The following is a 26589-nucleotide window of genomic DNA, read 5'->3' as shown; positions in this document are numbered from 1 at the left end:
TTTGTGTTTTTTTGCTCAAAATTTAGTTCAAATCTGCTGTTTAATCCGCAAGTTTTTTTCTATATTCTTCCCGAACCTGGTCCCGAACCTGGTTTCTTATTTTTGCGATATCTGGCTGGATTGGATTTGTTTGTATTCGCGCGAAGTTCGAGCGTAAAGTCTCTTTAAGGTGGCGATATTTCTGCATTTCACGAGTGATCAGTTGAAACTCCGTGTCAGAAACCCGATTGTCATTAAGAGCCTGTGACACAGAGCAGTTTATCGAGTCACGTTTTACGATAGCCAGAGAGTGGATTCTCGAGTGTTTATTAACCTTGCGTTCAAGCTTCTTGTTGACAACAGACAGGCCAGTGGAAACCGCGCCAGATAAAGCTCCTATCCCGGCAACAGGGGCGCTGACAAGAATTCCAACACCAGTGAGTGATGTTGCAACAGCCCCAGAAGACAGAACTGCCGTGAAGGCACCAAGGCCAACCAGGGAATAGTGAAGCGCTTTCTGGGCTTTTTTATATTTTTTCAACACAAGCCTGTAATGCTCGACCTCAGCAGATATTTCTTTTTCAATTCTGCTTATCTCGGTTAGCCGGAAATTCTCGGCATTTGTCGTTTCGGGAAGGCTTGGATAGATTCCTCTTTCATTCTCGGGAGGCGGCGCGCTTGGTGGCAACCGATTCGCCGAAGACATTGCGTATATATAGAAATTTAACTTCGCGGTTTTCTGCGCGACACTGGGGTGCGGAGTTTCTCGCGAAATCTTTGACAGCGGGATGAATCTCCCCCCGCAGATAAGAGCTTTCTACAAATTCCACGTATACTTCACGGTCAGGCGCATTTTGTACCAGCTAGGAGGAATTCAGAGCATGAGCGCTTTGCCCGGAGACCCGCCTTTCAACCAATACAATAATCATTATGACGTCGCTTCGTACAAAAGGATATGCAGCGAGTTTGGCATTGACCCCTCGAGCGATTTCCGCTACACGCATGGGAAAAACCACGGTCTGGGAAGCATTTATGTTTACGTGTCTGGCGCGGGCGCGTCGAAAACTGACTATAAATACCCGGGATGGAACAAATTCAGCGATGAAGGCGGCAAAGCTATAAATGGGGACTTGATTTATTTCATCGAGCCAGGGGCCGCTTCTGATGCTCAAGCGGACTGGTTCGCGCCAAACACCGCGAACGGTTTGACGCAGACGGGCTTGGCACGAATCAACCAGTCAATCGAGGCTTTCGTTTACTGCGTTCTGGGCTCGCAAGTCAACGTCTGCAGCAGCATTCTCGGTTCAGGCGGCCGGGCGAGAAGAGCCCAGAGCGAGTTCCTGGTGTTGATGGAAGACGCGATCAGACAGCCCGACCTGGCACAGAGCGTGCAAAGGTACCAGCTCGCGGTGGATCAAGCGAAGGTCAGGCTCAATCTCGCAGTAGCCCCCTTGGCCTAGCTCATGCCCGCGCAAATGATAATCAACACCGCAAGCACGATCGGTTACAACAACAAACTGAAACAGGCAGTCTCCGGGATGAAACTGGGGGTGAACAACAAGGTAAACCCGGAGACAAAAAAAGCTGGGCTCACAATCATGGCAGGCGGCCCGTCAAAAATTAACCGTCCCAACAGCCATCCGTCCAATCCGATACACAAAGCCACAACAGCCGAATCGAAAAAACCATCTTCAGCCGAAACTCAACAAGCGCAGCCACCTGCGGAAAAAATAGAGGTCGAGACTCCAGATAAAACACCGCAACACGAAATTAACAAAACGACGGTAATTGTCGGTGTAGTCGGATTATCTGCTTTGCTGTTCATGGCTTGGCGGTAAGTTAACGCTGCTTCTTAAAATTTTTTTCGAACAAAAAGGCCACCGCGGCAAGAATGACCAGCCAGGTGTGCTCTGCCAGAAACCCGACGACTTTGCCGGCGGCTTTGAAAAGGAACCTCACAATCGAGCCAATCGGCCCGGGCAGCAGAGAACCGAGTTTTGCGGCAATATCTTTGAGGCCATTTCCCAAAGCTTTGCCGGTGGCTTTCAAACCTCTGGTGAGGACCGCGATGACAGCTCCGATTGTGGTCCCGGCGGCGACAAGAATAGCGGTCAACGTCACGCCATATTTTTTGAAGATTTCCTTGACCCTTTCCAAGAGAGGCCGCCCCCTTTCCCTTTCCGCGATCTGAGTTTGCAAACGCTCGAGCTCCTCGTTTCTTTCTGCCACTCTGCCTTCTGCGGCTTCTTTTTGGGAGGACGAGGCATTCTCATTTTGGATGATCGCCTGGTCTTCCGCGTTTTGGCGCTGCAGCTCGCTTTCCTGCTCTTTCAGGTCGTCCAACGGTTTTGTTTGGTTGAGCCTTTCTTCCATGGCATTTGTTTCACTTTCTTTTTCTGCGATGCTGGCCCTGAGCCTGTCGACCCTTTCTTGTTCTTTTTCTATGTTTCTTGCTCTTTTTGTAAGCCAGTCCAATTCTTTTTTCTTGTTTTCAAGATCGCTTTGATAGTTCTTTTTCACTTCTTTCAGCCTACGCAGCTCTGCTTCACTTTCAAGATTCGAACCTTGTTCATCCTGAATGGCATCAATCTTGGCATCAGTTTGCTCGATTTTACGTCTCAGAACCTCCACTTCTTTCTTTTCTTCTTCTCTTTGCGAAGCGAGTTTTTCCGCCTGTTGTAGTTGTTTCTCTGCCTCTTTTTGTCTTTGTTTCATTTCTCTGATGGTATCCCGGTCTTCTACAATGACATCTGCAGCTCTTGGCCCAATTTTTAAAAACCTTTCCGTGAAGTCTGTCCCGTCATCTTTCATAATCTTGTACTCACCTCCCCGATTACCTAATGCAACAATTTTACCCTTGTTTTTCCCTTTGGTGCCTTTCATAATTGCAAAACTACTCTCTTTAAAGTTGGTAAATACTTATTTTAACCGGTCTATGATAAATTCCCGTTCCGAATCTGGTTCAAGCAAAGGGATACCTTCTCCAAAAAATGATGTCTCGGCATAAGAAGTGTCAGGCAGGCCGGACTGCTCGTGCCACATAGTAGGCATTTCCATTTGTTCACCCCCGTGGTAGGGGGTGCCAGGTTGGTAGGGAGTGGATGCACTGACGGGGTCAAAAGGTTCGGTTGTGTTAACCTCTTGCCCGTCATCATCAGAACCATCGTGGTCAAGCCGATTGTCGAGTTCCAGGTCTTCGTAACCAAATTCGCCACTGCCTTCCGCCATAGCAATATATTGCAAGCCTTTTATTTTCAAATTAGAAAAAAATCGCCGGAGCGTTATACAATGTCAGTTCCAGAGAACCTTCACGCAACATACAGCAAAAAAACATTACACGGCATGCAGGCCAAGCGCGCGGTCAAGCGAATCACCTTTTCCCACACTGAAGCCAAACCTGGCGATACGCTGTATGTTTCAGTGCCCATGCTGAACGTGAACGAGGTTCTGTTGCCGGGCTCGCTAGCACTTGTCCTTAACGTCGACCTTTCTGGAGGGCACGCCAACAACTTCCTTGTCCAGAATGTCACGCGAGCGCTCGTTGACAGGCTGCACGTGAAGTTTGGAGGCACCACCCTGCAAGACACGGTTGGCTATGGCATCTACAAAATCTTTGATGACCTTTTTCTTTCGCAGGAAGAGCGAGACAACAGGATCCTCGAAGGGATTCAGAGCGAGGACTTATGCAAGATCCGCTCAGGCGCTGGAGACAAGAAAGTCTCGGGCGTCGCCGCGGAAAACAAGCTGAATGAGGTGTACGGGAGCAAGTACCGGATCAGGCTGGACCATCAGATCCTAACCGATCACGGCGTTTTCTACCCCCAGGCCCTTTACAAAGACCTCACGTTCGAAATAACCCTTAATGGAGCTGCACATGTGGTCAATGGCTCCGATACAACCCAGCTGAAATACAAGCTGACCAACATCCAGCTCGAGTACGATATGATCCGCAGCAAGACTCTGGCAGACGAGGCGCATAGCGTTTACTCCAGCGGAAAAGAGTTCGTCTATGACCACGTGATGCGTTCCAAAGTGGTGACCTTCAAAAAAGACACCGACACGAGGAAAAACATCAAAATCGACGCCCAGAAAAGGTCGTTAAAAGCCATCCTGCTGCTGTTCATAGAACCTTATACCGACGAAGCCTGAGATTCAGAAAAATACGTCTTCCCGGATCTGACGAAAGTCAGCGTCACGATCAACGGCTCGCCCAACATGCTTTACAACAACGGCGTCAAAGGCAAGGACATGTGGGAAGAGGCCCAACGCTTCTTCGTGAAGGGAAAAAAACAAGCACATGGACGCGACAAAGTTTTACACCGGAGATAATTTCGGGCTTCTGATTGACATGCGCTCCATGGCGGACCAAGAAATTCATGGAAGTGGCAAGCGCATTGTGAACAGTACAGACGGGGTCCAGCTGGAAATCGAGAGGAAAGCCGAAGGCTCAGGCAACGTGAACTGCCACGTATTTGTCATCATCGACTCCCAGTTCAACATTATGGACAGACAGCTGGAATCTGTACAGAACTGAATATAACATGGACCCAAGCAAGATTCCCTTCAACGCTCTCATCGTGGGGCCGACCAATTCAGGCAAATCGAGGTTCGTGGTGGACCAGCTCTATGGCCCTTTCCGCTTCAAGTTCAACCACATCGTGCTCATCTGCCCGACGTTCACGCACAACAAGACCTACCACCGGCTTGGCGAAAACAATCCAAGAATGGATGTGATTGTCTGCGAGCAGCACGACGTGGAAAGGTGGTTGCAGCTCGTGAGATGGCTTTTCATGGGCACCAACACGCTCAGAATCCTCGACGACTGCGCAGCCTCCAAAGACGTGAAAGGGCGCACTGGCAAGCTGGTGAATCTCGCCTTTTCTGCCCGCCATATGGGCATCAGCGTGTGGGTGCTGACCCAGAAGTTGACCAGCATAACATCTTCCTTCAGGGAGAACGTGGCGGCGATCGTTCTCTTTTACACCCCCTCGGCCAGGACCACGAAAGCCATATTCGAGGATTGCGCTGGCGAGCTCTCCCAGGATGAGTACAAAGGTCTGGTTTCAAAGCTGAAAGAGCGAAAGTTCTCTTATCTTGTGTTCTCGCTTCGCCACCCCTATGGGGTAAAGTTATTTGAATAAAAAAATGTAAGCTGCATATAGCCTTGCACAATGGCTGGAGAAGAGGCCGCGTTAGCAGACGTTATGAACCTTCTTCAAACCGAGCCCGAGCCGTCGAGTGGTCCCGCAGGTGGCCTTGTTCCAACCGCTCCCGGACCCGACATTCCTGCTCTTCGCGAGCAGCTGCCCGTGCTCGTGTCCACAGGCAAAGCCAAAGAGGCCATCGGGGTGCAATTTACCCACGAGCACGTGAAGCGCCTGAGCGACAAAGAGGTCGAGAAATTCGCCAAACGCTACGAGGCGTACGTGGGCTCGAAGACAACAGATAGCCTGATCGACAGCTTCATTTTTTTTGCAACCAAAGCGGTCGGAATGGTCGTAAACATCGAAGACATCGAGGCTTATCAAAGAGAACTCAGAAACGACTTCATCTTAAACATACAGCTCTCCAATCTGGCCGGCAACCTTTATTTGAAGTACGGCCGGTTTCTTGCTGTGGCCAACGTGGCGATGATCACCACAAAACATATTGATTATAGTCGGCAGTTGCCAGAGCAGAGCCATCCTTCTCGTGATGAAAACGGCTATCCGCTTGAGGGCGTTGATGAGGTACCCGGCTCAGCGACTGCAGAATAACTGGCCAGCATTCGTCAACAACTGCTGAGCGCTTGCCTACAAATTGTTAACAATTAAACTTTTTTCATTTGCTTATAATACGGTTCGCTTCAGAATGTCTGCCGAACAATCCGAAAGCGCACCTGCCGTCACGGCGCCTCAGGCCGAGACCAAGGCAGCACCTGCAGCCGATATCACACAGAAAACGACAATTCCGACTGCAACCACGCAGCGCATAAAAAGCCCCAAGCGTGTGGCCGCTGGAAAAATGGTTGCCGAAAGAATGCGGCTGGCCCGGGAAGAACAGAAGAAAGCGGCCGAGGCTTATCACGCGGAAAAAAAGGAAGCGAAAGCCGCCACAGCGGCGGTCCCTGAGCCAGCCCCGACTACAGAAGGTGAAAGCCCAAAGAGCGGCTGGCCCAGCACCAACCAATGGCTTACTATTGGCAGCATAGGCGTCTCAATGCTCGGGTTCTATTACACACGTGAAGAGCTCAAGGCAATGGCCAAGTCCGCGTTCGACAAATTCAAGTCCATGTTCGGCACATTCAAAACGCCGGAGCTCGCGTCGCAGCCCGCGCCTGAGCCAGAACCTGCTCGCGCAACACGGCCAAATACATTTTAAAAAATGATTTAAACTTTTGCGTGTAATGTACATCACGATGTCTGACATTGCTCATACTCTCATCAATGCAGCCGCAATTGGCGGAATTTCGATATTATGGTTCGAATTTACTGCAAAAGCTTGCAAAAAGGTGAAGCAACTTACCAGCGAAATGTTTGCTGATAAGGGTGCAGAAGAAAGAAAAAGACAAAGAGAAATAGACCAAGAAGTAAGAAGAAGACTATCAGAAATAAGAAGAGAAGAAGAAGCCGCGGGGGGAGGAAGATTAAATACACACAGTTTGGAGAAAAGTTTTTAAAAATATACTCAGATGGAAGTCTACTGCGTGAAAGACCGGCGAGTAACGCCGAACGTCCGAGGAACGACAAAAATTGTTGCTACAAAGAACAACAGGCGACTGCTAAAAGTGAAGTGCGCTGTGTGCGGAATCACCAAAACAAAGCTTTTGCCTGGAATTCCCAGAAAGAAGAATTAATTTTGGTTTGAACTTTCGTTCTTCACTTATATCGAGCACCATGTCCGACAACAAGCTTGTCAAGATCGTCATTGAAGCCGCAACTCTCACGGGATTAGCCGCGGGCATCGGCTGGGTCGTAAAAAAGGTTGTGAAAGAGAATTTCACTTCCGATCCCAGCAGCAGCCCGATGAATTACGTGAAGTTCACCGCCGTCATGTCTGGCAGCATTTGGCTCAAAAGTTACCTCGAGGACCAGAAAATCCTCCCCATGAACGTTTGAAATTTTTCGTTTTGAATAAAAAAGTCATATTATCGCGCAATGGCAAGCATTGCAAGAGTTGACGTTCACGAGGTTGTTGAGAGATCCGCGAGAGAAGATGGAAAGAGCTACGACGAAGCACTCAATGAGTTTCTTGCGCGTTTCGAGCGCTCACTTCTCAACTTCGGCTGGATCGAGGAAAACGTGAATTAAAAAGAAGCTGCGGTGTTTTTGAAAGATTGTCAACAGCGAGCCGCCGAGGCGTATCAAAACGCCAAAGAAAAATACAAGAACGAACCCGAAGGCCTTCTCGACTGGATTGCAAACAACTTGGTACCATTTGAGGAAACAGGAATGAGTTGTGATTTGAAAAAAGATTCCGTTAATATATAACCATGGCGAGCATCGCGATCATGATTGGCGGGGCCGTGTTGAACGCCACGGCTTTTATCGGCGGCAATTATCTGGCGAGGGCACTTGGCGGGGGCGACAAAGCTGCGCTTGCAGAAAAGAAGCGCCACGACAAAGCTCTCGAAGTTTATCAAGCTGTTTACGCCAAATACGAGCAAGACCGAACACAACTTCTCGACTGGATCGCGACCAGCGCCCAAGAAAAGGAGCAGGCCAAGCAGAACTTCACCAACATTGACTATGCCTTCAAACTCTACAACCAGGTGCATCCTGACGAACACATGGTGCCCCCCAAGGAGCCCAAGTTCTCAGATTTCTATCAGCCAAGCGAGCAGCAGAAAAAGGGTGAAATCGTGGGCGCTGGGGCGCTCGCTCTGACCTACGCGGCCTTCGAGTACCTTTAAATTTTCGGCGCTCTCTGGGCAGAATATTTCTTTCGTGTTGAAGAAAACAAAGATCATTGTATACCATGGACTCTTTGCAGAAGTCTTGTTACGCTTCCATATTGGAAGCAAACCCAAAAGCAAATGAACTTTGGCTTTTCGAAAATTTCGAAAATTTCAAAGAAACTTGGGAGGGTTTGCAAAAATTATTGGAATTGCCTGAGTTTAATCAACTTTTTGTGAAATGCGCTCCAAAATCAATGGAGTAAATTTCGGAAAACAAGATTGTCAAAGGCAAAGAAATTGAGCTGTTGGAAAATTGTATGGATCATTGCGCGGATAAAATTTACGCGGATGAAATGTTAAGCTTCTTAAAACAAGCCATGGGAAAGTTGGAAGAAAAAACAGCTGCAGATTGTTAGACTTTCAGCTCTCGGTGTGGTTCCTTTAAACCTTTTTACGCCTTACTTATATGGACGCCAAACTCGCGAAGATTTACTACAGCCCCAGGGGCTACTGGAAAGGAATCGCCGCGATCAAAAAATTAGCCGAGACCGCCAAGGTACCTGAAGAAGCCGCAAAAAAGTGGCTCATCAGGCAAGCGCTCTGGCAGATATTTCTCCCCGTGCCGAAGTGGATTCCTCGGCCGAAATTCGACGTTCCCACACCCAACAAGGTCCACCAGGCGGACCTTCTTTTTCTGCCGCACGACAAGTTCCCTCGCGGCCGCAAAGTTTTCAAATCACGCTGACCGTTGTTGACGTGGCCAACCGCTACAAAGAGGCCGAACCCCTGACTTCGAAAAATTCTGATGAGGTCGCCCTGGCCTTTCAGAAGATTTACAAGCGCTCGCCTCTGGAATGGCCTGAAATGCTGCAGGTTGACCCCGGGCGCGAATTCATGGGCGCTGTCACGAAACAGATGGAAAAGCACAAAACATATATCCGGCGCGGGCGCGTTGACATTCACCGCAACCAGGCCATTGTCGAACGTTTCAACCGCACCCTGGCGGAGCGCTTGTTCGGCCACCAGTACGCCGTGGAAATGCTTCTCCCTGAGGGCAAGCGGTCCACCGCCTGGGTGAAAAGACTTCCTGAAGTTGTCTCGGCTTTGAACAACGAGGTCACAAGCCTTCTCGGCAAGAAACCCGCTGTCGCCATCAAAGAAAAAGCCGTTTATTCAAGGCCGTCGACACCTTACACGAGGCCTGTTGGGAAACGCGAAAAAATCCTCCCCCCTCTTGTCCAAGTTCGTTATCTCTACCAGCCCGGCGAGCTCGAAGGGGGCGTGAAAAGAGCGACGGATCCAATCTGGTCTTTGAAAGTTTTCGGCATTGAAAGGTCTTTTTCCAAACCGGATCACCCCGTTCTCTACTATCTGCGCGACGGTCCCAAGCGCGGCTTCGTGCGTGAAGAGCTGCTGGTTGTCCCTCCGAACACACAGTTACCCCCAGAGCAACTTTGAAACTTCGGCTTCCAACCCTCTAAGTTCATCATCTGTTAATGTTGACAATATATCCATGCAGGTGTATCCGTAAGCTTTGGTATGGATACCGTCGTCACCTATCCATCGCTTTGAATCAAATGGCGAAAGCGAAATTTTGTTAAGATGCATACCGTAGATCTCGTGTCCCTCGCTCCGAAGAATATTCATTCCATGCCATTGCTGCTTCACACCGAAAAGCGTTTCCTTGTACTGTTCATGCGTTATTTGTTTCTTGACAACGTTCTTTTTCACGCCCTTCGCTTTTTTGATATTTTTTTCGTCTGCCTTCAAGATGGAGTACATTTTCGGTCTTAGACTAACGTACTCTGCGATGGGGGTTCCCGCACATTCGTCTTTCATTTTGCCCAAGACCTTTTTTGTTTTTGTTTGAGTGGAGAGGATGCTCCTTCGGGTAGTCGCTCGTGTTGTAAAGGTCCATGCTGTTTTTCATGTCTTCGTAGACGTCTTCTGTTTCGATGAGAATCAGAAGGCTGTCGGTATCCGTATATAGCAGCTCGCACTTTGATCCGTACTTCTTTTTCAGCACGTTGTAAAAGAAGTTGTACATCAGGATCTTGCTGTTGTCAAGGATCGTCATCCCCGCGTAGACCGGCTTGTTGAGAAGCAGCCTGCTTTTTCGCATGTCTATCCCCGCCATGTCGTTTGAGAATAAAACGTGCCTTGAGTACAAAGGGCTGGCGATCAATTTCCTTATTTTGCCCGCCTCGTTGCTGTGCACTATTCTTATGTCAACGCGGTTGCGCAGGTTTTCCATGGTTTTGCCGAAAACGGAGTTGTTCATGAGCTGGTAAAAGTTCTTTTCGAAGTCGCTCTTCGCTTTTTTCCTGAACTGTGTGTTCATCCGGATGTACGGTTCCATCCAGCGTTCTTGTTCGAACTCAAGCACCCTGTGCACACGCTTCAGTTTCATTCCCTGCTTCAGATAAAACTGCAAGTTCCTGTAATGCACTACGTAGTTCTTTTTGTCTTGAAGCGTCAGCAGCAGCTTCTTGCTGTCCGGGGGTTTCAGGTCCAGGTCTTTCATCAGCCCCTTTTGGTAGTCAGACATCCACTCCTTTTTTACAGCCTTTTTCTCCGGCGCCAGGGGATAGCTGTTGTGATCCTCGTGAAGTTCTGGCGGGTATTCGAGCTCCACCTCGAGAATGCACCCCTTCTTCGCGTTTTCTTTCATCCCAAGAATCTCCTCCTCTGTGGGCAACTCGCGTTTCCACTTGAAACCTCTTATCGGCAAAGGCAAGCTCATCGCCCATCCGTAAAGATTGTTTGCGTCGAGATAGAGGAGGTATTGTTTTTGGCTTGCTGGGGTCATAGCCCGGTACCTGCGGGTTGTTTGCCTTGGCGTACCTGTTGCTCACCATGGAGATTCCATCCCGCATCCCCCTTTCCATGAAGAGGTGCATTTCGTAGTCTGTGAAGAGCTCAAGCTCGACCCCCGTCTTTTTCAAGAGCGCGTCCCAGGAGAGGCCTGGCGACGTGAAATAGTGCGCCGGATCCAGCCCGTACTGATCAAGGCACAGTTTTCGGAAGTTCTGAAACACATCCGCCAGCAGCGCGACGTCAGTTTTCACGTAAAGATCGTGGTAATCGCCCAGCGTTTTGCATCCAAAAGCCTCCCAGACGGCCTGCGCGTGCGCGTACTCTTCGTCTGTTATGTGCTCGTCGTTCAGCTTGCTGTGAAACTTCTCTTCGTCCGGAAGCCTTGTCTCGCTGAATCTTTCCCTTGAGTCCATTTACTCGTAAGGATAGATCCCATTTTTGTAAAGCAGGTCGCTGCCTTTCGAAATCGTTGATGTTATTTTCAAAGCCTCTCGGTGTCGCTCTTACAAGTGAATCAAGGCTCCCTTGCAAAAAGTTCAAGCTGTCGATGAAACGAAGATTACCGACCGAGAATGTGATATATTTCTCCATGTTGTTGGGACACATTTGACCTCTTTCTCCAGCCTCGACATCGCTTGCATCAAGTGGTGCACGTCGTAGCCCCTCAGGTTATGGAATACGACTGGTATTGGGTCAGTCTTCGGGTTAATTCGCAGTTTCTTGTTGCATTCGGCGTGCGCGGCTCCGCGGTACCTGCCCGTTATGTGGCAATGGTCCTTTACCGCGTCTCTGAAGTTTTTCTGAAGGGCTTCCACAGTACTTACAGTTTTCCTGTGATTCTGCTTTTAACTTGTCGTTTTCATCTTCCAGCCTTTTCAACCTTTGAAATCCCCACTTCTCCTTCTCTTTCTGTGCCATGTAGAAACATTTTTTGTGGCCTTGCCCCCAATAACCCCATTTTTCTCTTACGCCTTCTTCATCCGGTTCTTCTTCAATGTTCCAGACGGGCAAAGAATCCATGAATTCGTCTTTTATCAGAGCTTTGTTGCAAACGTGGCAATCGACCGCTTTCTTGAAGTCTTCCCAGTCCTTCCACGCCATTTCAATCGGCTTTGGTGTGGCCAAACTCTCTCTTATTTTCTCATCCTCCTGCATAATGGCACTTAAAAACTCCCCAACCGCGTTTTCACCCCTGTAAGTGTTGGAACCTACCACTTCACCATCACTTCTCACAACAAGGTAAGAATAACCGCATGCCTCGTGCCTTTCGGTCTTCTCTGTGTAGCTTGTTTGCGTTCTCTCACGCTCACAGCCATGAATCTTTCTGACAAGAGCCTCAAAGTCCGCGTAAATAGCGAAAGGCGCCTTCATCTGTTTTTTGAAGTTTTGGAAGGAAAGGATGTTTTCCCCCTCTTCTGGCATCACGATCCTTGTCGGCCTGCCATTCACACCGTTGCGATATTTTTTGTGATCCACCAGCAAGTCTGCTCTTGAGAAACCGGTCAAGCACAGCATGCAAAAGTGTTTTGCATTGCTGTTCTTGGTCTGATCGAACAGCAATGCGCTTTCTCTTTTTACGTAACAATAGTGCTGGATTTCCCCTGACTCGATTAACATAATGTTTATCCGCGGCACATCCGCTTGTTTTTGGCTTAACTGGTGCACGATCACACAATCGTTTTCCCAGCCAAATACGTTAATTGCGAGTTTCGGGTTTTGTGCCTCGAGCTTTTCTATCTGTTTTACCGGTGTGGGGAAATCGATGCCTACGTAGTTGATACCGTCATTGACCGGATATTTGCTTGGTCTTTGCGGGTTCTTTCCATCTTTTGGAGGGAATAAAGCGGCTCTGAGTGCCCACTTCAAACATTCGTTGTCTTTGTTTTGCACGTTGATTATTGCCTTCTTTTTCGCCAGTTTGGCTGGAAGAGGCAAATAGGTCCCTCCGCGAAGCGGCTGGTAGCGCGCAACATTCACGTACGCGATTTGTATCCTCTCAACCGCCCATCCCGATCCCAATTCGGTCCAGTGTTCTATTTCTCCTTTTGCGTTTTCAATGAATTCATCAAATTTTTGTTTTATCAGGTCCTCATCATTCCTTTTGAAAACGTGCGGTTCGTCGTCTTTGAAATAATGCTCCATGAATTGCGTTTCACCGTTTCTTTCTATTGAGAACTTTACTTGTAACCCGAAACTTACTTTTACGCTATTTAACCCAAGGGTTTCTTGTTCGACCAAATCGGTGATCTTTTCTTTGTTTTCTCTTGCGAACTTCAAAAGATCTTTATTGTTCGGGTTACTTTCGGATATCGCCATTCTCCACACACGGAGCCATTCTTGGAAATTGTTTTGAGATATTTGGAACCCGTCGTACAATGCGGTAAGATCTGGGTTCAACAGCTCGGGAAGGTTCGTTCTTTCCTCCCTCGGTATTTGGCCGTAGAACATCTGCAGAACATCGGACGAGTATCTTGCGGCAGCCATGACGGCGTATACACTGAGCATGCACTTCTCCAATAGGAAAATTTTTATGGCACATATTTGAATATACAAGTGAAGGGCACTCTGCGCATATTAATTACAGACGTTGCAGCTTCGCTGGACCCGCTTTTTTGCTGTGCTGTGCGCCACACACGCATTTCTGGCACAGCACACACACGCAGCTCTGGCAGAGCACACACACACATATAATGAGGGTTCTGGTCACAAGCGAACACAACACAGTGCAAGCACAACGCAACTCCGAATCTTCAGATGAGGAGTTGCGTTGTGCTTGCACTGTGTTGTGTGAGTGCTGTGCCAGAACCCTCATTATATATGTGTGTTACAGACATTGCTTATTTCACGTGCATGTCTTGCTTTTGCGATGTTTGCTGGACACTTCTCGGAACTGAGTAAGTTTATCATTCTCGGGAAACAATTGGGTGATCATAGCATGAGACCCAAGCTTATTTTCCAGACGTGGGTGTTTCGGTGCGCCCGCGATCCTCTGTACATGCTGACCGAATCTTTCCCAAACCCCGTAGATTTTCTGTTCTAGTCCCCGCCCCAGATGAACGCGTTTTCAAAGTTAAAAATGTTCACCTGACAAACAAGATAAATCATTGTGGGTAAGATAACTTGTTTTAGCTCTAATTTAATGTGAGAGTCCACTGTCTGTGACAGTTGTTAAATCATTACATTTGTTTCTTCCGAAAGCTTCAATTCAAGATCTTTAAACTGTTTTCTGTCAGTTTGTATTTGGGCGTGCAGGATGTTCATTTGATGTTATGTTGCTTACGGCCTGGTTCAAGCGTCGTGCTTTCATCATGGAGAACTCCATTGATGAATTAAGTTCAGCTTTGCATGACTGTGGATTCTAACCCATGACCTCCCAGATACCGGTCGTGCGCTCTAACCACTGAGTAACGGACAGACTCTTGGTGAGCTAGGCCATTTCACTAAACGATGGCGACTCTGAGTACATTTATCCATACTTGTTGACGGACGAAAACCGTAAAAAACGTACAGAAAAGTTCTGTAAACTTAGTCAAACCTTCACACAATGTGTTAGTATACGAACGAATGTCGCAAAAATACGTCTGTGGTTGGTTTTTCTGACTGTGTTTAGTTCTCAGCGTATTGTGGTAAAATGTAGAGCCGCCATATTTTTACTACAGTGAACTGAATTCAATATGACGATAGCGCGGTGTTTCAACCAAGCCTAACATTGTGCATTTGCTAGCCTTAAAGCATCTTTTCATTTTGCACTTTGTCCTGAAAATGAAGGCCTGTACCTTGCTAAAGTTTGTGATTTAAAGCTAAGGAAATGGCAAAGAGAATATTTCATTTAATACATAATCTTTGACGTTTCAATGTCATCGTCGCTTATTCCTCAAGCCAATGTTTTACAAACAGGAAGAATGGTTAATAAATGCCTGTGTGAATTAACGATGAACCGAGGATAAATAACTCGCAAAAAAAATTGGGACGTTCAAATTTCGGACGTTTAATTTCGGACACTTGCCTGAAACATAGCTAACGTAAATTTATGCCTACAAAACACGTTTAAGACTGAAACAACATCTGCGAAAATGATATTTTTACTGCACCCTGAAGGTTTTACAGATACATCGACGGGAAAATAAGAAAAATTCTATCTAAGTCGATTAGTATCTGAAGCAGTGTCTCAATTAGAGTTCTCTCCATAAAGGAAACTAGCTGCTTTGAAATTAAAATCATCCGAAAATTTTTGCACGTAATGTAGGTGAAAACTGTAATAATGAAAGGTCTGGTGAAAAAAAGAAAGTGATGGTCACTTTGCGATTCATTAACACAGTAGCAACATTAAACAAAATGTTTTCAATGGATGTAGAGTTTATTATATTGGATCGTTGCTAATTTGTAACTACGTTTTGCACAGGTAATTAGACCGTTATCTGCTAAAGTTGTAAGTACTAGACTTGATGGTCAAGAGTACATTGAGACTTTGTCAAAGATTATGTCGTCTGTCGCCAAGGAAAAATTGTCATTGTGAATTTTAGAAATTGAACACGAGTGGATGTTTGAGAAAACGCAAATGCTGTGGAAACACGAGGCGTGGACGAGTGTTGGTACAGCTCTTTCGAGTTCCGTCATGAATGTTTCATTAGTCAGTGAAAACTAGGAAAGGAAGCTTGTACTTTCTTTCATGAAATGAACTTTAGTAGTTTTTCAAAGAATATTAGTGAAAGTGTTAAGTTGACTTGCTTATATCATAAATAATTTTTGTTTAGATTTTGTCGGAGTAACTGCAGTGAAATACCGGTTAAGCTATTGCAATCAAGGATGCTGTTCCTACTAATTCTAGTGGTAACGTCACTGAAAACAACATCGTCAACGTCAGTTTAAAGATGTCTGTCTCGTCGAACCATTCTTGACCATAGATTAAAGTTTCTAATTCATAGTTATTTGTAGATTTGACTTTCTTAATTGCATGCCTGTGCGACCATTTATAAATATGTTAGAAACATATTTTTGTGTATTTATAAATTCAACAATAAGGAAAAGAGAAAATGAATGTACAGTTGTTTTATAGCTCTTTGGCAAGGTTACCTTTCAAAAATTAGCTAGCCGTATGAATATTTTGCAAAAGAGGTATGTAGACACCTTTGCAGAATAATTTACTTTCAATCAAACGCAATAAAGAGTTTTGTCTAACCCGCGGAAGAGTTTATCTTGTGTTTGTTGTCCACAGTGAAGGGGCGTCTGGGACGAGCGCACGGCAAAATAAGAATGAAAAGTATTGGGACGGGTGAAGCCGTGTGTCTCGAAAAGATGATTGATGTAGGAGCGAATCTTCGCTTTGTTGCTGCTAATGTTGAATATTGCATTACCACTTTGGGGTGGAAAAAAATCTAAAGACCATACGTATGGGAAGATTATGATGGAGGCTAAATAGAGGCTCTATGGTTATACACTCTTTTTTGTTACAATACATTTTATAAGAATAATGAGGTTGAAATTTGCGAAATTTTAAGAATATTTTAAGAATAAACTCGAGACTGAGATTTTGAAAAGAACATCATTTCTTGTGTTGAAAATTAATAAATACAATTCAATTACAGATATATTTTACCTAAACCGTATAAAATTCTCTCCTTCCCGAAACAGCAAAAGCAGCCAAACAACAACAAAACCAGCACCAGCTGCGTGGGTGTCTCGAAAACTCAGACCTCAGACCCTTGAAAAACCGAGACCATCCGGTGTCTCGAAAACTCAGACCCTTGAAAAAATTTCAGACCTCATAACTTTTAAAACATATACGAACGCAATTCAGTCTCCTGTTGCGACTCGACAGGTCTACCTGTTTATACTTTTCGTTACAAAAAATTATGATCAGAATGAAAGATAGAAGTCGCAAGACAGATATTTCATCGCTTCAAGGGAACTAAGCTCTATTACCAACCGCTGTGATCGGGAAAGGAGCCCGCGCTCTTCCCCCGAGGAACGTAGACCAGACACGAGAGAGCGGCGCAAATCGAGCCTACCTTGCACCTCGTTGGCAAAAAGATCGAGACATGAAGTACAGGGTTTGATGTTCAAGAGGCAGAGGAACAGTACCACGACTCCAAGGGCATCCAACACGAATTGACTTGGACGAAGGAGAGAAGCTTGGGGACAAGGCAAAATTGCTTTGTCTTGTTACCATGCTCGCGCGTCGCGCCCCGTTTTTTATCTTGAACGGCTAAATACACGTTTACAAGAAGATTTCCGCCGATGTTGTTATCACTGCAACCAAGGTTGCTGGTGTTTCAGGTCTGGGAAAAGTAAGAGGTTTACATTTTGAAGACGTTAGCGGCACCCGATTTTCGGGAAAAAAAATCACTGGGACGTACTAAATAAATTACGCTATTTAAAACGGGAAAGTTGGATGTTAGCAAGAGTAATAGGATAACAGGTTGACGGGAAATAAAGCAAATGCTTGCACAAATTTTGAACTTCTTGATATTTGGTTGAAAAAAAAACGCGCTTTTGAATTGCTGACCATAAATTGTGAAAGCTGTATAATAAGACACAAACTTTTCAAAGCAAAGAAGATGTCAGGTAAGTGCACGGAGAGTTTTGTAAGTACAACTTGACATACTTGTATACGCTGTATGGGTATGTGGGGCACGTTTATTATGGGAGATTTTCACCATTTTGGTGTGAAATAGCCAGGGAATGTTTCTACAGGCTCGCCCGCAATTGAGTATGTTGTTTATATTTGAAGCAATAATTCTTCATTCATTAAGACTGGGAAATTATAAGCCCTTCTTAAATGGGAGTCCATGGCTGGTTACAGACGTGTATGACGTATAGATCTTAGCTAATTTTTGAGGGGTGAAGTAGGGGTGGCGGGTTGGGAGGGAAAATATACAAGGGTAGCGATCCATTAGTTCGATTACTCGGGGAGCAGTGAAAAAGCGTGGCACTTTTTCCCACTTTTCTCTCCCGTCGCTTTCCCAGAAGTTTCCAAGTAACCGAACGTCTGAAACAGATTTAAAAGAAGGCAACAAATTGATATCGAACTATCACTGTCAAATTGCTGCATAATAACCCAGCTGAAGTTCATCCAAGTGAATCCCAAGAACAGGGCGATAAAATGCTTTAAATGTAAACTCCATAGTAGCGGACACTATCTAAGAAAGAAAAGTGACTCGATTTATAATTTAGTTACAAAGAAATGATATAAACTGTTTTTGATTTTGGAAAGCTCTTTATTCTATACTCTACGAACTTGAAGATGTTCCAAACAAAACCCCTACGACTACTCCGTGTGTTTCAAGTCATTGCACCGTCTCCCGTGTCAGCAGCGCCTGACTGAGCTTTTCTCTTCCTCAGATTCCCTGAAAAAAAAATTATTTAGTTTCGACTGAGAAGATATATCAAACAACTGAGACAGTGGATCATCAAATTTCCAAAACCCTCGAATTTGGTGAAAAATACTTGCTGCAAGTCTTGTTGTCAATTCTCTTCTCAATGTTTGGAAATGTGATAAAATGTTCTCTCTCGTATGAAATATACTACTTCAAGAAACCGGAGATTCAAATTTATCATTTCTAAACGCTTTTGAAAGTTGCGTAGTGTCTCTGTACTTTATTGTTGTGGCGAAAGAAAATCTGTTCAATAAAGTTTTGAATCATTTTTTTGAGAAAAATTCACAGAAATTAAAAGACACTTGTATTATAACGCAAGGGTGAAATACATAACAAACAGAAGTTGGAATCCGGAGCAGAAGCTTGTGGGATAACACGCGATAGGAACCGAATGGAAGACCTTATATCCCCCGTAAACTGTTTTCGATCAATCGTTTAAAGTTCTGGTCAAACAGACTCGCAAGTAGATGCAAGTTGAAAACTTGAGTGTACTTGCAACTGTGTTTGGCGAGGCCTTGCGTGCACTTGCGTTGACTTGCGATGACTTGCGCTCATTTTGGTTGAGATCAAATTTGCCCGCAAGTCGACACAAGTGTTTCGCCGTTTGGCCACCCAACCCAAGTCAACGAAAGTTGTTTAACAACCTATTAGCCAATGAAATACAGGATTTTGGCCGCGCGGGACAAAGCCAGTAGGCTTGAAATGTTTCTGTTTTTGTTTTGTTTTGTTTTTTGTGCGACTTGCATGGCATTTCCGTGAAAACGTGCGAGTCCGTTTGGTCACCCAACAAACGAGTTCAACTTGCGGCTACGTGCGACTACTTGCGAGTCCATTTGGCTAGGGCTTAAGACCTGAACCAGGTTTCCATCTTGAAGTTGGCAGAACAGGCAAAGTCGCAACAGTTTGTAATTTGTGTATCTGAAAAGGGGCGCTTTTGAGATGACTTCGTAGTTATCTCATTTCCTATTTGCCAAAAATTAAAAGGTGATTTTGTCAACCAATAATGAACGTATAGCCTTTTGACGTGTCAGTTTCACCCACAAGCATGGAACTCCAAAGAAAAGAAAGGAAACTTGACGCTTTCCACTAACCGACCTTTTTTCACTACCTTGTCAAAATGTAAGCAAGCAGGATATTCCAATACTCCATAAACCGTGCACCCCCCCGCCACGTACTAATGCTCTTCGATCACACGAATATAATATGCCCCGCGATAGCTCAGTGCGCACGCAGACATGGTTAGTCCATTTCAACGGATGGATGCGGACAAAACGAGCATGGAATGGCGGGAAGATCTTTTGAGTAACAATGGAGTCTCGATCAAAGTTGCCCCGAAAAACCTGCAAAAAAAAAAAATAATAATAAAAATAAATAAATAAATAAATAAATAAATAAAAAAGATAGCAGCTGGATAAAATAATTTAACATAGTTGTTATAGAGTTTGCAAACGGTCTCCATCGAATCTCTATTCTTGTTTGTTGGAGGCATACTGCTAATTCTGTTTGACATCGAGTGGTAATTAATGTCAGCTAATGTCATATGCGGCAGGATTTATGGGATAACGGTATAACGGTTTGCTGAACACTGAAGAAGGATTATACACCCGAAACGTCTGTTTCTTCAAAGACTTTTATGACACTGTCTGATAAGTTGTTACAATATCAACCTATAAGCTATTTAGGCCGGATTTATGGCATGCAGACCTGACGTCATTCCTACAGATAATAGTGTGATTGTTGCTTAAAACTCGGTCGGGCCGGTGCCATATGTGCCGATTGAGTTTGTTGTTGTGTGAGATACTTTAATAACTGTCAGAGAAAACCCTTTACGCGATCTCGAATAGATAAATCTTCGTGGATCACTATCATCAACAGAGCTCATCTAGTTTATGTTAAGATCTTTTGAAGATCTGAAATAGACAGTTTGTTTGTGGAGTTACTGCTTTGCAAAGTGTAGAGGAATGAAGGTCGTTAGCCAAGATGTAAGTGTGCACTGAATATTACTGAATATTCGCGGCACATGTCATAATAGCTAAGGAAATTTGCTTTAGTTTTGCTGCATCACAGTCATATTATGTCTTACTCTAGATTTAGCAATTTTTCAGTATCAAATTTTGTCCTTTAACGGTGTACTTTTCCGTACCAAAGAAAATATTTGAAACAGGTTTCGGTACGGACAGTGCCAACAGATTTATCTATTCGAGATCGCGTAAAGGGTTTTCTCTGACAGTTATTAAAGTATCTCACATTTTTAAACACGTCTAGTCGTTGCTTTGATTGGCTTGTCACAACAATGCTCCGTTGGCGGCCTGGACAAAAATCTTCCCAGGGAACCGTGGAGCAAAGTACCTGGCTTGTCGAGAACTGTGCGCTCCCTTTCCCTGGTCAGGGTCAATTTGTTAGCCCGGCACTCTGCTCGGGTTTCGAATGTGTCCTCGAATGCTGCCGGCAGCATGATCACTGATTCCGGATGGTTAGCTTTCTTCGATTCAGAGCTTTGTATCGTGCGCTGTGGAGATGAATTTGGCTTGGAATTTAACTGCAAGGGAGCGCTTAAACCTGTACTATGATTCTGCGGAGGAACTGGGGCGGCTGGCGGGATTTCAGTGTTTTTTTTTTCGCTTCGAGCGGGGGTCAGTCCAGAATCGAGTGTGTAGCCTTTACTCTTTCTTAGTAGAGGAAAACTATTAAGCGATAACTTGCTTAAAAGGCTTCGGATCGAGCTGAGAAGCGAGATGACAATAGAAAAGACAACAAGGCATTGAGGTGAGTCATTTTTATTGCAAAAATACCAAAATTTCAGCTATAATGTCGATTACCGTTTTTCCCCGTACAAACCTTTATAAATTCAAACCGTTGTAACACAACACCACCACATACTGCAAGGCAAAGGTCACGTTTCGCGTAACCAAACTCGATCGTTATGTAATAGTAGATGTCGGCGGTAACCGTGTCACGTTTCGCGCGCTGGAAGTTCGCATAAAGATCACAAAAAAAAAAATTCTCGCATTGTGAGCTTGGGCCGCCTGTGCAAAAACCAACACTCCAGAGTCCAATTCGATTAGGATAGTGGACCTGCATGAAAGCCAGCAAAGGCTGATGTGGCTTCCTCTGTAAATAATTATTGCTGCCGATAGGCAGCGTTCATATTCTTGAAGGTATCTGAGAAGTTTCGTTGGTTCGTTGGTTCGTTCTATCGGATCGTGAATTAGCCTATCAGCAATGCCCTTTGAAATACGAGGCAGCCAATGAGCAGTTCGCTTATAATCGATGAAATTCACATGTGCTCGATCAGCCGTTTTGACGTCTTTCGCGTTTCACAAGAAGGTGAGTTTTGCAATTTTTTTGTTCTCTTTGATCGATTTTTTTCGATCTCTTTTGATGAATTCTATTCGAAGAAGCATTCATCAAGGTTATGAAGCTTTCGGTGAGCATTCTTGAGGCCGACAGTGTGCATTTGTTTCACTTGCAGCTTTGCTTTTTCTCGCCTTGGGATACAGACACTAGAATCGAGGTTTACCCTGTTTACAGGTGAGTTGCTAATCTGTTATGATTACTTCTATTCGAGGAAGCATTCATCAAGGTCATGAAGCTTTCAGTGAGCATTCTCGAGGCCGACAGTGTGCATTTATGTCACTTTCAGCTTTGCTTTTCAATCGATCGCATTCGGTCGATTCTTGGACGCAAGCAGATATCGATGCTATCTTATTTCATGGAGATCGCATGTATTTACATGCTCTAACTAATGAAATGGTACCTGATACTGACACTCTTTCAATAAACGAGTTGCCGAAGGTGGCAACCTCGCAGACCAATGTCGAGTACTGTTTAAACTACAGTAAATTTTATCAGGGGCGCATTGATCGCTCATTTTGTGGAGACGGGCCATTTTGCTCACTGAGGCAGGTTTTGATTAATGCATTTTCAGATAGTCCAAATGCAATGTTAGTTCTTGATGGTTATGTCATGGCTGTTATAAAAAAATCAGATTCATTTTATCTGTTTGATTCACATGCAAGGAATTGCCTGGGAATGCCCGATGAAAATGGTACTGCTATTGTTTTAAAGTTTACTGAGCTAGATGAATTTCAAAATCATCTTGAAACTTTAGCATGTTGTCTGAATGTAAGCTTATTTGAGATTGCATCTGTCCATGTTAATGCTAATGTCGATGTAGCTCGATGACAACTCAGACATTATTACTTGTAGTAATTGTAATATGCAACAGATGAAAGACTTTTGTCCCAGTCAGTATTATGCTCAAGTATTTTTCCTAACCACACCAAAGAAGGAAAAGTTGTCTCTTACACTTTTTAACAAAGTCATCTCGCAATTGTTTAACACAGAGGGTCTGACTGATCCTTCTAAGCATGACTTCGTTAAACTGTTACTGGCCTTAAACAACATTGTAGTTACCTACAATAAGCGTACCAAAGCAGTAACCCAAATTGTCCGACCAAATATATAGTCAATTTCCATCTTGACAAGCTATAGTTGACCTATACATGATTAGGCCCTTTGTTCATTACATGTTGCGTTAGGCAGTGTCACTCATCCTTCTAAAGATCAACACCAAGCTGTTACTAGCCTTGAAAAAAACATTGTATTTACCTACAATAAGAAAGTAACTTAAACTGTCAGACCAAATATATAGTCCTGATTAGTTCACCTATAGACGATAAGGCCCGTTGTTCATTGCATATTGACCTATACAAAACAGTACAGTTCACCTATACAAAACAACACTGTTCATTACATGTTGCGTTGAAATAAACGAATATGTTCCTTTTTACTCTTACAAGCATTTATAGGTTCAAAGTACATGTGACCATGTTGTTTAAGAAATAAAATAAGTTATATTTTTGTTGCAGTTCCCATTGTCATATTGACATACAAACACGCTACTAACGGCAGCACTCACTTCTCATTGAGAACTCCTAGTTGTAATTTATTTATGCTACAGGTTTGTAACGGTGCACGTAGGTTGTCCTTGTATACGGACGGAAACTGGCGAACTCTCAATGCTTCGATAATGAGGTACTACGACGACACTTAGTAGCACATAAGCGATGAATTGAAAGCCAAAATCAGTTGGTTACCTTCTTTCTACCCCACACTGTGTACTGAACCCAGAAAGAACCTGCAAGGCTGTAAGACAGGGAATAACTGGTTATCTAATTGGAACTATCTTGTCTTCCTTGTGTTGCCACTTTGGTAACGGTCGTGGGAGTTCCAAGATCAAGCTGCAGCCATTGGTTGACGTTATTCACCTTGGCACACCAGGCGCCTACTTTACCTGAAGCGGCTACAAGGTTCAAACGGGCGAGATTTGCAGCGTGGTTGCTGTTAGCAATAGATGACGCCGTCATGGCACTGTCTTGAATGCGGCCATCTTCAATTCCAATTGGCATAGAGCAATGAGAGCCTAAACAAAAATGTAATTGTCATAAGCAAAAGGGCGCAGTAACTGGCAATCCAATCCTGGCAATGTTTTTTCCGCAGTCCAAATATATGGTATTTCACATATCACTTGCTTGCTTCGATCCAGAAATTGTGTAAATAAGATCGTCTCTTGCATCTAAAAGAGAAGACTTCTTTCTTATTCTCCGAGCGAGGTTAAGGCATCATTTGGTTCTGGAAAGTTGGAGACAGATGGACGATAAGTATTCATTGGATGACGTTTGTCGTGTTATCCAGAATAATCAAGGAGAGGTAAGTGTATTCAGCCGAGGACAAAGGCTGAGGTTGGTAACAGGCTGAGGCTGATACCAAGAATTTGATTGTTCTGGATATCATGAAAAACTGAATTCAATAACTGCTTCACTATATATAGCAGCAAAGAACTTAGATCATAATTTGCATTAATTAAGTTGTGAACGTTAACAATAAATGGAGCTTTTCATCCTTTGCTAAAATCATGTCTTTCCCTTACTTATCGTGCTTATTTCGATCATTTTCGTTTTCAGATATCTTTTAATACTCCCTGGGCCTCTTCTGTGGATTTTTGCGCGTTTTACACGTCGCCATCGGCCAACATTATCTGACAGGTACTGAATAACCTCTTAGCTTTGCTACCGCCCTCCAAGGGTGACAAAATATCTGGAATTAATAAATAATCAGCAGCTGACAAAATAGAGTTGATGAATTCAATGTCTAATAATGAAAATCACTATTACCAGATTACTAGAGGCCGTCCAACACTATAAGTTATTGTTGGTTCTTCTTATATAAAGAATTAAAAAACCACTTATAATATGCGGCAATCTCGAAAAATTTAGTCGTGAATTTTCCGAGTTTTGTGTCCTGGAATTCTGATAATAATCGCAGTATCTTGTTCCACACCATCGCAGAATCCCCCCTCCCCCCCCCCCCCCCCCGCCCACAAATCTCAAAGGCAGAAGTCCTTCCAATAAGAAACCTTTCCTTATATCTCCCTCCGTTATCCAAATACAACCCAACGGATTTACCTCCAAAGGAATTGCTGGATTTGGGCTAGACTGGCAATAAGCCCGTTTCTCGAAAGTCACGAAAACTTTTCGGGCCCGCAAAGCCATTTTTAATTAAACTGTATCTAAAAACAGAGAGGTGTATGCACCCGAAACTTCTTGTATGAAGAGAACCTCTGTTCATATTAAGAACATGATAATAAAGCTGGTCTGTAATCATAAGGTTTGAGATTTTGTTACGGCTTTCCGGGTGCGCAAACATTTCGGGACCTTCGAGAAACGGGCCCCAGCCTGTTAATAAGTCGCTCACAAATAAGGCCATCACAAATGAGATTTTAATAAAAACTCACAATTTGACTATCTATTTATAAGATATATTTACCTTCTAGACACCCGTAACCTTCTGCTCTCAAGTAAAGAAACCCTGACCAAGTCTTGGGATGAAACCTAAGGTACTTGGCTTGAATTGGCGAGTGAGGAGAATGATAACTGTGTTATTGCGGTCTATGTTACCTCCAAACACCTGACATATTCATAACACTTCAATCAACTTAATTGCAGCCACATACACTTTTGTTTCTAGAGGAAATACCTTTGTCTGTTATATGAATAAAGCAGTGAAAAATAGTTATCTAAAGTCACTTTCCAATTAGCTTATTTGTGTTCGCCAGCGTGTAATGCAGAGAGCAGCCTGTGCAAAATACGTAACCTTTTTCATAACTTAACTAAGTCGAGTCTGGCTTGTTAGGATTACTGCTACCATTTCGAGTCTGGTTTTCTTCCTTACCCGGATGGTTATCAAGTTTACAAACGAAAGAGAAAAATGAAAAGCTGGATAAGAAAAAGAGGGATCATGGTAAAACAAGTTCTATACCTTTGGTATCCTTCAGGTTCCGTCTAAAGACTAAAATTAAACCAATTTAGATCAGCTGTTAGGTGTACATGTACCTTAATATGACCATCAACGAGTCGGTACCAGGCCCAATGCGATCCATTCACGCCGTGGGACAAACTGTAACTTGTTACCCACTGGTCAGCGTCATTCCTTCCCTGAGTCGCCACTTTGGTGTTGTTTCCCCCGCCCCCCCCAAATATACCTGCAGCCATTTGTTTGTGTTGCTAGAGCGTGGGTACTAGACCCCGGCCTTATCTCCGACTGAGATTCGGTTTAGCCGGGATAAACGAGCAGTATAATTATCGCCATGAATGGTCGATGCTGAAAATGCGTTGTCGGGAAGATGGCCACTCTCCATTCCCAGAGGAAGGAAACAGCTACGAGCTGTGAACAGCAGTTACATAAAGATAATTCAGAAGACATAAGGGAATAGTTTCTAAAACGGATAATAAGTAACATTATTATACATTGAACTCACTATCTCTTTTCTGATTGGCCGAAAGCGTACAGTGAATTTTCGAAATCAGCGCCTGTGACGTCATAACTGCAGATTATACAATAGTCATGTCAAGGACACTCAAGGTCACGGGTAATCATGTCATGTTTGACCGCGGTGCATGATTTCTAAGGGTAATCATGTCAAGTTCGCGCGCTTTGTGTTGCTTGCCGTCAGTGAAGAAGTAAAAACATGACTTCCATTTTTTCCCTTTCAATGTATAATAAAACAATTATTGGATGAGGTTTTTGTGATATCCAGAATAATCAAGGTCTCGGTAACCCCTACCTCGACCTTGATTATTCTGGATATCACAAAAACCTCATCCAATAATTGTTTATTATTAACCATTATTAATTTTTAATTCGGTGTGCCTGTAACAAAATTCGACCAGTTAGATTGCTCCATTGCCGGTCCAATATTCCGTAAGTGTTAGACCGGTCACTCTCCCGAATGATCCCGCAGGATTTCTGCGTTCACACAACGATTCCTTTTCTTTTTCCTCAACTCTCTTTCCCTTCTATTTTGTTTAGCATGAAACGTGAGCATATGCCTAGTCGGTTCCCAATCAGAGTTGTGCGCTTGATATTCAGTTTCCTTAGCATTTTCATCAGTGTAATAAATCACTTGTAAACGAACTAAACAGGTGGGACCGTACCGGGAGAAAATCGGCCACGGTCTCTTTTGTGCGCTGTGCTTGGTCC

At 44.3% G+C, this 26589-nt stretch overlaps 1 protein-coding gene, 1 long non-coding RNA gene and 2 pseudogenes across 2 annotated transcripts in view; 2 read left to right on the top strand and 2 right to left on the bottom strand.

The window, feature by feature from the left end:
* Positions 1-26589, top strand: part of LOC149098671 (uncharacterized) — a 221759-nt gene that overhangs the window by 44938 nt on the left and 150232 nt on the right. The gene's annotated exons all lie outside the window — the stretch shown is intronic.
* LOC149098681 (uncharacterized) lies at positions 1819-3207 on the bottom strand (annotated as a pseudogene).
* Positions 3268-4513, top strand: LOC149098680 (uncharacterized; annotated as a pseudogene).
* The window catches only part of LOC110040361 (uncharacterized), a 237806-nt gene continuing 229085 nt past the window's right edge, over positions 17869-26589 (bottom strand). The window contains exon 2 of the long non-coding RNA XR_016203870.1: positions 17869-18018. This is a non-coding gene — a long non-coding RNA (uncharacterized LOC110040361). The remainder of the gene's footprint in view (positions 18019-26589) is intronic.

This window comes from Orbicella faveolata, unplaced genomic scaffold, assembly GCF_042242905.1.
Source record: "Orbicella faveolata isolate gen_17 unplaced genomic scaffold, um_ofav_v1 contig_46, whole genome shotgun sequence".
Classification (NCBI taxonomy): Eukaryota; Metazoa; Cnidaria; class Anthozoa; order Scleractinia; family Merulinidae; genus Orbicella; species Orbicella faveolata.
Note: the sequence above shows the minus strand (reverse complement) of the source record. Positions and strands in the feature narration are given on the sequence as shown.